The sequence below is a fragment of the Aptenodytes forsteri genome, unplaced genomic scaffold, assembly GCF_000699145.1.
Source record: "Aptenodytes forsteri isolate BGI_AS27 unplaced genomic scaffold, ASM69914v1 Scaffold65, whole genome shotgun sequence".
In the NCBI taxonomy this organism is placed as follows: domain Eukaryota; kingdom Metazoa; phylum Chordata; class Aves; order Sphenisciformes; family Spheniscidae; genus Aptenodytes; species Aptenodytes forsteri.
This window is the reverse complement of record NW_008795127.1, coordinates 1673905-1683760: the sequence shown is the minus strand read 5'-3', so window position 1 is coordinate 1683760 and position 9856 is coordinate 1673905.

Here is a 9856-nt window from a genome sequence, read left to right as displayed (position 1 = left end):
CATGGTGGTGTTGGGTCGACGGTTGGACTCGATGATCTTAGAGGTCTTTTCCAACCTTAATGATTCTATGATTCTATGAAAATGAGGAGTAGTTGAAGGGGAAAGGCAGGCACCTCCAATTTAACCCATGCATTAACCTTTATGTAGCTAAAGCAAGTTACGTGGTTGCATCTCGCGTCTCGTCGTTCCACACAAGAGTTGGCACCAGCGTGCTGGTGGCTGGGTAGCTCAGATCGCTCTCCCCTTGGTCCTGCGAGGAGGGCAGCTGAGCTGCAAATCCACTAACCCCCACCCTGCTCCGGTAGCTGCGCAATAGGAGACGCACACACATACCTCTGGGAACGGTGTGCATACTTGGTAAATTCCCCTCTTCCCAGGGCTTATATGTTTGAAGCTCTTCCAAGAGGTATCCAAGCACAGGAGTTACAGTACGTACCCATAGGCTTATATGTTTGAAGCTCTTCCAAGAGGAATGTTCACAATGTTCATCAGAGAGAATATCCACCACGCAAAGGTGGTGACGCCTCTGCAACTTGCTCAGACCAAAAGCAGTTAGCCAACCGCAGGGTGATGTAAATGCAAAGGAGGATTTCTTCGGGCTGGGACATCAGACGTTTATTCTGAAATGCCATGTTTGATTATGTTTGTTATCTGTGCTTGCAAAACTACGCAAAGTCATAAAGAACCATCCAGCCTTTAATAGCACAACCACCAATTCGGTTCTGAAACACTGGAAACCAGATGCCTGTCCATTAGCACTATGAGTAATACCAAGTTAATCTCGTCATGCAATTTTGTGATGTGGTCAGCAGGTGAGCCTGCAGAAATCTCCCTGAGAGGAGACTGAGCGGGAGGTAAGGGCCAGGCTCTCCCCTTGCAACGCCTGCACAGCTTGTGGCCAGGGTGCTGCCTGTGCTCTGCCAGCTCAAGCAGTCCCCTTCAGGGGAGCTCAGCTAACAAGGAGCTGTGATAGCAAGGTCTCTGGCAAAGTCTAATCCCCTTGAAAGGGCTGTCCATGGGGCTCAGGTAGGAGAAAAGTCATCTGGGGAGCAGCAGAACTGGAGAAGACCAATTTGCTTGGGATCTGGGCTGTGTTCAGAGGTGTTTCCTGGGGTGTGGGATATTGCTGAAGCTCTCCTGTCAGTTAGGGCACTCGTACAGCTTCCCTCCCTCCCACCCACCACCTGGTCTCCTTACAAACTTTCTAGTGAAGGGTTAACCTACACAGCATCCTCTTCCTCCATGAGGACCTAGTGAGAGTTGTCTCTTCCATCCAGGCACCTGTTTTCTCAAACTTGTAGGAACTTCTAATCCGTAGGACACGTCCCCTTCTTTCAGAGCTGATTGACAGTGACTGCAGAGTTGCAGAACAGTTTGGGTCAGGAGGGACATCTGGAGGTCACCTGGCCCAACCCCTGCTCCAGAACTTCAAAGGTAGGTCAGGCTGCTCAGAGCCTTGTTCGGTCAAATTTTGTGTATCCCCATGGATGGAGACTCTGCTGCCTCTCTGGGCCCCTGCTCAGTGGTTTCACTGTGCCAGGGGTGTGGGGGGACACAGGCATGCCGACACGTGTCTCAGATCCTTGCGAAATCGGGGCTTTAGTCTGTGGAGCTGAAGGCTCCCCGTGGTGTCAGCTGGGGACCTGGCTGCATGAGGTACTGGAGCCGCGGAGAGAGCTGCTTTGAAGTCTGAGAAGAAGTGAGGAGTGGCATTATTTAGTGAAAAGGAGATTATAGAGCACAGGCTCCTCCTGTATTTGCAGATTTACCACAAGGGGAATCACCCCCCTTTTACTATGGGTGCCTTTGCCCTTGGCTATTGCTGACACCCATCGCCTGGGCTTGTGTTTCTTGGGTTTTTCAAAATTGACTGGAGTCAGCCTACCCTCACTCGGAGAAGGCACCAAAGTATAAATATTTCTGTAGCACCTGAGAAAAAAATAGAGGTCAAGTACAGGGTCTTGGGGGTTTAAAAGGTGCAAGTCTGACACATGCCGTGAGGGTAATTTTACACACTCTTCTGCTTCCATCCCAAACATGAGTTTACTGAGCGGATGGTGCCTCGAGGTAGATGGTATTTCCATAGAGGGAATATGTGTGTAGGAGATTAAATTACAGACAAAGCAGTTAAGTGAAGCTGGGTTAGATCTGTTTGGAGGGGTTCTGTTCCTTTGCCCAAGAAAGCTAAGCCCAGGCATGTCCATTTTTTGCAGGAGAGTTAATAATGAATATAAATGATTTTTTTCTTGAGTTTGGAAGGGGCCAAGAGAGCTGCTGGAGGACTCCTGCGAAGGCAGGATCATCCTTTCTGTAACTCAACTGAAATAATGGAAAAGATGAGGGAGAACATGAAAAAAATGAAACAATGGCCCCAAGCATAAAGTTATCCAGGTGTGCTTATGAGTCACATGTTACAACCCAGGTTCCCACTGGTGTCTGGGGCTGCCACTCCTGACATCCTTCTGGAGCCCGGCAAGATCCTCTCACATAAAGATACTCAAATCCTGTTCAAAATGGCGATAGGTGAGTCAGCTCAAAATTCCCCAGGATCAGGCCCTTATTTTTTCCCCCAGCGTGTAGCGATGGCCTCGGTTCCTGGTTGCATGTAACCACCTGGCCATGCCCCTCCTTCCCTCCCTCGCATGCACGAGCTCCCTTGGTAGGATCAGCATCGGGGCAGGCGGTGAAGCTTGGTTTATGTCCCGACACACCGTGCCTTTGTTGGAAGTAACTGGGAGGCAGTAGTATGTAACCTGCACACCTCTTTGCCACAGGACTGCAAAATACATTCACTCTGCACTTGGATAAATGGGAGAAAGACGCATCTGTAGGAAGCGTGAAAACTGCCCGTGCCTGTTCACGCTTTGGGTTTCCTCAAGGCTCCTTGGAGTCACCGGGTTTGCTGCAGGGCTTCAGCCTGGGCCAGCAGAAACCAGCTTCGCCTTTAAATCTTTCCCCTCTCACCCAAAATGCGTCTCTTTCTCTTTTCTTTCTCTCCTACCTTGCTTGCAGCTGGGGCTTCCCCCAAAGACGAAGAACCGGTGCTGCCATACGCCCTTTGCTCCAGCCTCTCCCTCCCTGTTGCTGGCTCTGGTCGGCTGCCTGGTAGGGGGGCCAGGAGGTGGCCACGGCATGGGGCTGTGCAATGGTGGAAGGGTGTACATGTGGGCCACGGGCTGGGACTGCCCGGCTCGCATCCTCAGATGCCTGCAGGAAGCACTCCTTACCCCTTGCACCCCTTATGGCAGCATCCCATCTGGTAACACAGGCAACAGGCCGGATTAGCTTCGTCCCCGCTGCCTCACGTTAGTTGTTTCTGCTGTCTGTCTGTTAATTACTTTTGCTGATCGGATTTCACGAGGAGGGGCCGGTGGCCGGGACTTGCTGGCACAACGTGTGGGCATTTCTCCTGCCAGAGAGGCTGCTCTGCCTCCCTGCCGATGCCGTGGCAGAAGAAAACAGCCCGATGACCTTTTCAGCCAGTGCTTGGAGGAAGATTTCCCCCTCTGTGGTAAGAGCAGCAGGTGCAGGATTTTTCTGTCAACAATAATGAAAATAGTGGTGGGGAGGAAGGAAACTATGGGGGCCAACAGCGACTGCTGCCACAGACAGCGCTTTGTCCGGGACCATGGGCTTTCTGAGGAGGTGAAGGTGGTTGCAGTAAGGCTTGGGATGCATGAAATTCAGCTACTGAACGTTACAGCTCCTTGAATGAGCTTTTCTCTGTGTGTGGCAGCTTTAAATATATTGGCAAAGGCAGAGGAAGCCCTATCCGAGTTCAGTTTGTTATTTTTTGATGAGTAGCTGATGATAGGTAGCTCCTTTGGGCCGGTTCTGCTCTCAATTACACGCCTGTAGACTAAATAATTCAGCAGCAGCTAAAAGGTGCACTGTCGAGCCGCCCGCAGCTGCAGCTCTGAGCACTGCCCGGCCTCCTCAATGAATTTTGTGCGGAGCTAATTTTGGACTGGCATAAGGAGGTGAAACGTCAATGGAAACAGTTCCTTATTTTATACAGGCTAATGTTGGTGTAGGGATGGTGGAGAGGAATCAGAGTTACTGTTTTTATTTTAGTTTTGTAAGGACTACCGCTTTCAGACCCTAGTGCTGTAGCTGCTCTCGGGAGGATACCTGATAGCGCTGCCTTCATTCCCTCCACTCATTTGATGTACAATTTCTCAGCTGATTTATACACCTCATCCTGCCCTTTAAACTTAGTACCTTTGCATATGTTTTTCCAGACTGTTTCTTAGGAGAAGGTGAACTTTTAAGGCGTTCAAACCCAGGCGGCAGGCTGGGATTTGCCAGGGTGGTGTTGAGTTATTAATCCCTTGCAGTTTCTGCCCTGAGATGTGGGGGAGCAGCAGGAAACACGGCGAGTGCTGAGGACGTTTGCTGTAGCACTTGCTTTTGCATGTGCCTTTTTAAAGATGTTATCTCTCACAGTCAATGTTGTCAAGTTTCAGTTTTCGGTAGTATTTTTACTCTCAGGCAAATTTGTTGTTTTTTTTTTGAAACACGGCGAGTGCTGAGGACGTTTGCTGTAGCACTTCATGTGCCATGTGCCTTTTTAAAGATGTTATCTCTCACAGTCAATGTTTTCAGTTTTCAATTTGTTTTTTTTTTTTTTCCTTTTTTCAAAGAACTAAAAAAAAAAAATAATGCCACCCAACCCACTGTAACATTTTAAAGGCCATTTTTTGTTCTTGTCGCATGTGACAAGGCACAGGTCTGTCGGGTGCAGCAACCGGGATATCTTTCTGAACGCAGTTCTCTTAAGGGCAAGAAAATATGGACATGTAAATAGAGGTGTGGGCTTGTTTCTGGTGCAAGCCCCTGAGAGCTAATGGATGTTAAAACCTGCTTAATGCCTGTGGCAGGGGGGTCAGTCTTGCCACTTGGGGCAGGCTGTGCTGAGCTCCCCCCAGCCGCTTTGCCCAACCTTAGGAGCTCGCAGGAGGTAGCGGCATTCACATTTGGCCGCCCAGGTGCCCGCAGGGCTGCTGCAGCACCAGCCCCGGCTCCTCCCGCATTCATTTTTGTTTTCCATGTCGCTTCCCCTCACCACTTGCTTTCTTTGGCCGGGTTTTAACCGTTTCACACGTGCACAGTGTGACTCCAGCAGCTGGAGCCTGCTTCATACCCCTTTCGGTCTGGTCCTCCTTTATCCCTCCCTGGTTGCCTTCCCCTGCACGCTCCCCCATCAGTTTGCACAGCCCCACCGACCCCCACCACCCCAGCTCCCGACTTTCTCCATGAAAATGAAATGGCTTGGTGCTTTCACCTTCTCATAAATAGTCTCCAGCAGCGCTCTGGGTGTCTGTAGGGAACACACCGACACCTTCCTATCCCTGGGGCAGGGACCAGCATTACCCATTCCGCTGCCCAAGGCTTTTCCCTCCAGCGGACAGTCACGCGATGGAAGAGGATAAAAATTCACCTGGATTCTATAAAACATGGCACAGAGCAGCCCTGAATCAGCAGTGTGGGGCTTTCCCCTGCCCCAAAAAACTCCCTCGCTCCTCCCGACTTGATGCGGGGGGCATGGCTTGGGCAACCCTGCGCCGGCAAGGGTATGCATGCACCCATGCACCCACGCAGCCTGGCTGCCTTCACAGGATGCTGCACCTGCCCACGGGGTGCTGCCGTACCCCGCTCCACACAGCCACATCACCGCTGGCACAGTGAGGAGGGCCCCTGCAGGCAATACTGTTCAAGATGCCTTTCCCTAAAAGCTGTTTCCCTGAAGGTTTCCGCTGCCCCGGCACCCGTCCCCCCCCCCCCCCCGGGGGCCCCCCCCCCCCCCCCCCCCCCCCAGCCACATCACCGCTGGCACGAGTGAGGAGGCCCCTGCAGGCAATACTGTTCAAGATGCCTTTCCCTAAAAGCTGTTTCCCTGAAGGTTTCCGCTGCCCCGGCACCCGCGGCGTGACTCATCCTTGTATTTGCACTTTTTGCAACTTCCTTTTGCATTTGCCGTACTTTGCTGGAGAAAATGAGATGATTCCTGTTTTGCTGGAAGGCCTTACAGTGCCATGGCACAGTGCATTTTGGGAGAATATTGCTATGTTTCTGGTGACTGCTGTTTGGAGACACAAGTTTCTTGGTACTACAGAGAGACTTTATGAACACTTTTGGTTGGTTGGTGGAGGAAAATTTACAGGGAAAATGTAAATTATGAGCACGAGCAAAGCTGATACAAGACCTCTTCCTGAGCATTTCAAAGGGCTCTTCTAAAATGAATCAAATTTCAGTGCGAACATCCTGCAAAAACCCCAGAGGATCCGTTTAGGATCAGTTACCTAGAGATCAATGACCCGCTGTGCCATGCCTGGCCCCCTCCGCTCTCCTGGGGAGGCTGCTGCGCACCCGCATGCCCCACGCCAGGCTAAGCGCATCCTCCCTCCCGGACCGGGATGCAGCTGAGCATCCCAACTGGCTCCTGCCACAGCTGGAGAGTGGCAGCGCAGTGCTCCCTGCTGGCACAGCGACTGGTAAATGTGAGCTGGGGGCGTCCTGACACTGTAACAGCAAGTCTTCCTTTGCACGGCCCATGATGGCCGCCTCTGCTGAAGTTACCATCACCAGAGCCCGTTCATTTTATGGTTTTGCACAGTTTCAGGTTCCAGATGGGATGGAAGAGAAGTGAAACCGGAGCAGTGCAATAGATAGCAAGGAATTACATTTACAGTAAGTCCACATTTATTCACGGAAATCTGGTTAACTAGGTTCTAAATAGTTTTACTTAAATCTCTTAAGTTTCCATCTAAATAAGGTCTTTGGAAGCAGACAGATGATACTAAATCAAGTTCACTGCAGGCTTAGCTGCGGGAACAAGTTACCCCATCCAACAGATCCACTCTGTCTGCAGCAAATGCTAATTTGAGGTAATGTAGCCTTGATGAAAGGGAAAAAAGGGAATTAGCTAAAGGAGCATCCGTCCCAGTGGGTCAGAGGGATTATATTTTTATTTAGATGCTTTAATTAACCGAACACGGTCTCCTTGTGTAAGCAGCTTCTCGCTGCTCCAGGGGATGGAGGGCGTTCAGGTGCAGGACGGCCGTATCCATGGCCGCTTTGTTAGGATCATTACCCCTCTCGCTCTCTACGCATGTAAACACCACAGACCCGCCAAGCTAAAACAACATCCCAGCTGGGTCACTTCAGGTAAAGCCAACAGGATGTGCAATGACTTCCCTTCCCTCGGCGGCAGCACAAACAGCCCCAGCGCCCCACTGGGAGCCGGTACCCGCGGCCAGATGCACGCTGTCCATCAGCAGTGGCGGCTGGCACCCTCTAAACAAGAGTCTTTTTTTTTTTTTCCTGTGCTAAATGACGTGCGATGCCGGGCCGCTCGATTGCCTTACAAAGGAAAGCCCGGGCTCGGCAGGGGTGCAGCTGCCTGGTTTATTTTTGTCATCCTTTGGATGTTTCTTCGTGTGCTGACTTCAAGGAAGTTGTTACGAAGATAGGCTTCAGTTTTAAAGAGCGGCATGAGGAAAAGCAAGCTGCCCGCCCCAAGCCAGTTGCCTCCAGTGGAAGGAGGGGAAGGCCATCAGGGATGGGGTTGGGCTCCGAAGCCCAGAAATGGACCTAAACACTGCTGGAAACCAAGGACGGAGGAAAGTGGGGTTGAGGGTTTCTAGAGAAGTGCTGCCATGGGGTCTGGGAAAGGACGTCCCGCCCAGCACCTCTGCTGCTTTTTCCGATGGCTTTGGTTGATCCGGAGAAGAACGTGGCTTGTCTCTTAGAGTTACAACAGCTCTCATGGTATATCCCTAAAGCCTGCGCTAAGTAACCTCCCAAGCTCCTCATTAAGACAGAGCTAGTTAGCTATGATATCCTCCAGGACCGCTACCCACACCAGCTCGGATGCTGCTGCCCGGGGTACCTCTGCATCAGGAGTGCAGGGCCTATATGGCCATACCCTGACGTCCAGAGGGCTCAGGCTGGTGGGAACTGCTGTAGCTCACAAGCCAGTTGCATTTTGCCCAGACGCCTCTCTCTGTGGCAAACTAGCTGTGTTTGGCCAAAGCCTGAGTCCCCTTTCTGAACGCTGTGTCTTGGTTTGAGAGGAGCGGGGACCCTCTTTCTGGGAAGGGTAAATCATGCTCTTGCGTAAAAATTTGTGCCAAATTTATGCCCAGAATTTTATCTGCATGATAAAATTTATCTGCATTGGCTGACACCAGTTCTTCTGGATTTTTGGCAGAGACCGAGCTGGTGAAGACCTTACTCTTAGGAGTATCCTCTGGCCTTCAGCTTGGTTTGAAGATCTTTTACATGCCCCTTATTGTAGCAGCAGCACCCTTCACAAAGTTGAGAGTCAGTCAGTCAGTCAGTCCTGTCCTTCACCTGACGGTCTGCACACCTCCTTATGCATCAAAAAATACCAGTGGCTGTTTTTGCCACAGTGCTGCCCTGGAAACTCACACTTGATACTTTCTCCACCAGGAACCCCACACCGTACACCATTGCTGCTTTCCAGGATCCAGGGCAGAGCCTGACTGCCTTGTTTCCAAGCTGCCTACCTTCATGCTTACAAATAAAACAGTATAAATAATTTATAAACTTTTTTAAAATTAAAGATCATTCCTCTCTGGCCCCATTTCTATTTAAAATCCTGCTAAACTGAGTGTCGCCTGCAAATATGGGTGCATTTACTATCAGATGGGCAGTACTGCCCGAGAGCATTGGGCTCAGCTCCATTTTCATCACAACTGGGCAGCAGTTTTGGGGAAGTCCAACCATACTTTCCATAGGGACTGCACCCTCACTCTGCTTTTGTATATCTCTGGTAGGTGTTTCTGCCCTGCTGGGAGCAAAACTCCTTTTCTCATTGCTTCCCCTGACTGAGTAAATATATGCTCAGTGCCGTGGCATTGTTCTTTGGGTTTGGGCTGTTTCCAGCTGATTAATTATTACAGCCACACGTAGTTTTTACAACAGGAGGACGGGGATGTGCGTCAGATCACTGGCCCGACTGGACCAGTATCCTGTCTCCAGGATTTTGGACAAGATTATTGGAGCCAGGTCAAGGTTAGAGTGAATTTTTCCTTGGTAAATCCTCCCAGTGTTTACTAATCAGCATTTTGGAGAGTTTATGAGCTGGATGTTGCATCTGAATGACTGTATTTAATAGTCCCGATGGACACACCTTGCACAAATGTGTCTGATTCCTTTTTGACCCTGTTCATGCCTTTAGGCACTCCAGTATCCCCTGACAATGAGTTTCTCCATCCAGCTACACGTTGTGTGAAAAAGTACTGCTCTTCAACTGCTTCAGAGCAATTGCCTGATAATTTAACCATAAAACAAACATTCCGATTTCGTCAGATATACAGGCTAGGAAAGTGAAGACATGCCGTATGTGCTCAGATTTCCCAGAACCATGTGCATGGTTTGGGCACACGGTAAATCTCAGTTACCTGGACAAATGCATTAGCAAGTGAGAGTCTTCAGTGACACTCCCTGGGCACACGTAACTGGTCCCACCTCTGCAGGAGCCCAGCTGAGACCTACAAAAACTAGGTTTACTGGGTCACTGAGGCACCAAATGGAGACAAACAGTTGCACGAGAGTTGCTGTTCGTCAGCTGGTGCTCCTGGGCGAAAGGCGGCAGGGTGAGTGTGCAGGGGCCCTGCAGTGCTGTGGCGGCAGCAGCGACGACTTCCCGGGGCACCAACCTGAACCGGGGCCGACCCTTGCTTAAGGGTCCCGTGGCATGGACTGGAGCAGCGTAACCATACCGAGGGACTAAAAATAGCAGCTAGCTAATCGGTGCTGTGCTAAGCGCGTGGGGGTTTGTACAAAAGGCGGGTTGGAAGAAGCACTGCGGACGCCAGGAGGCCTGCCG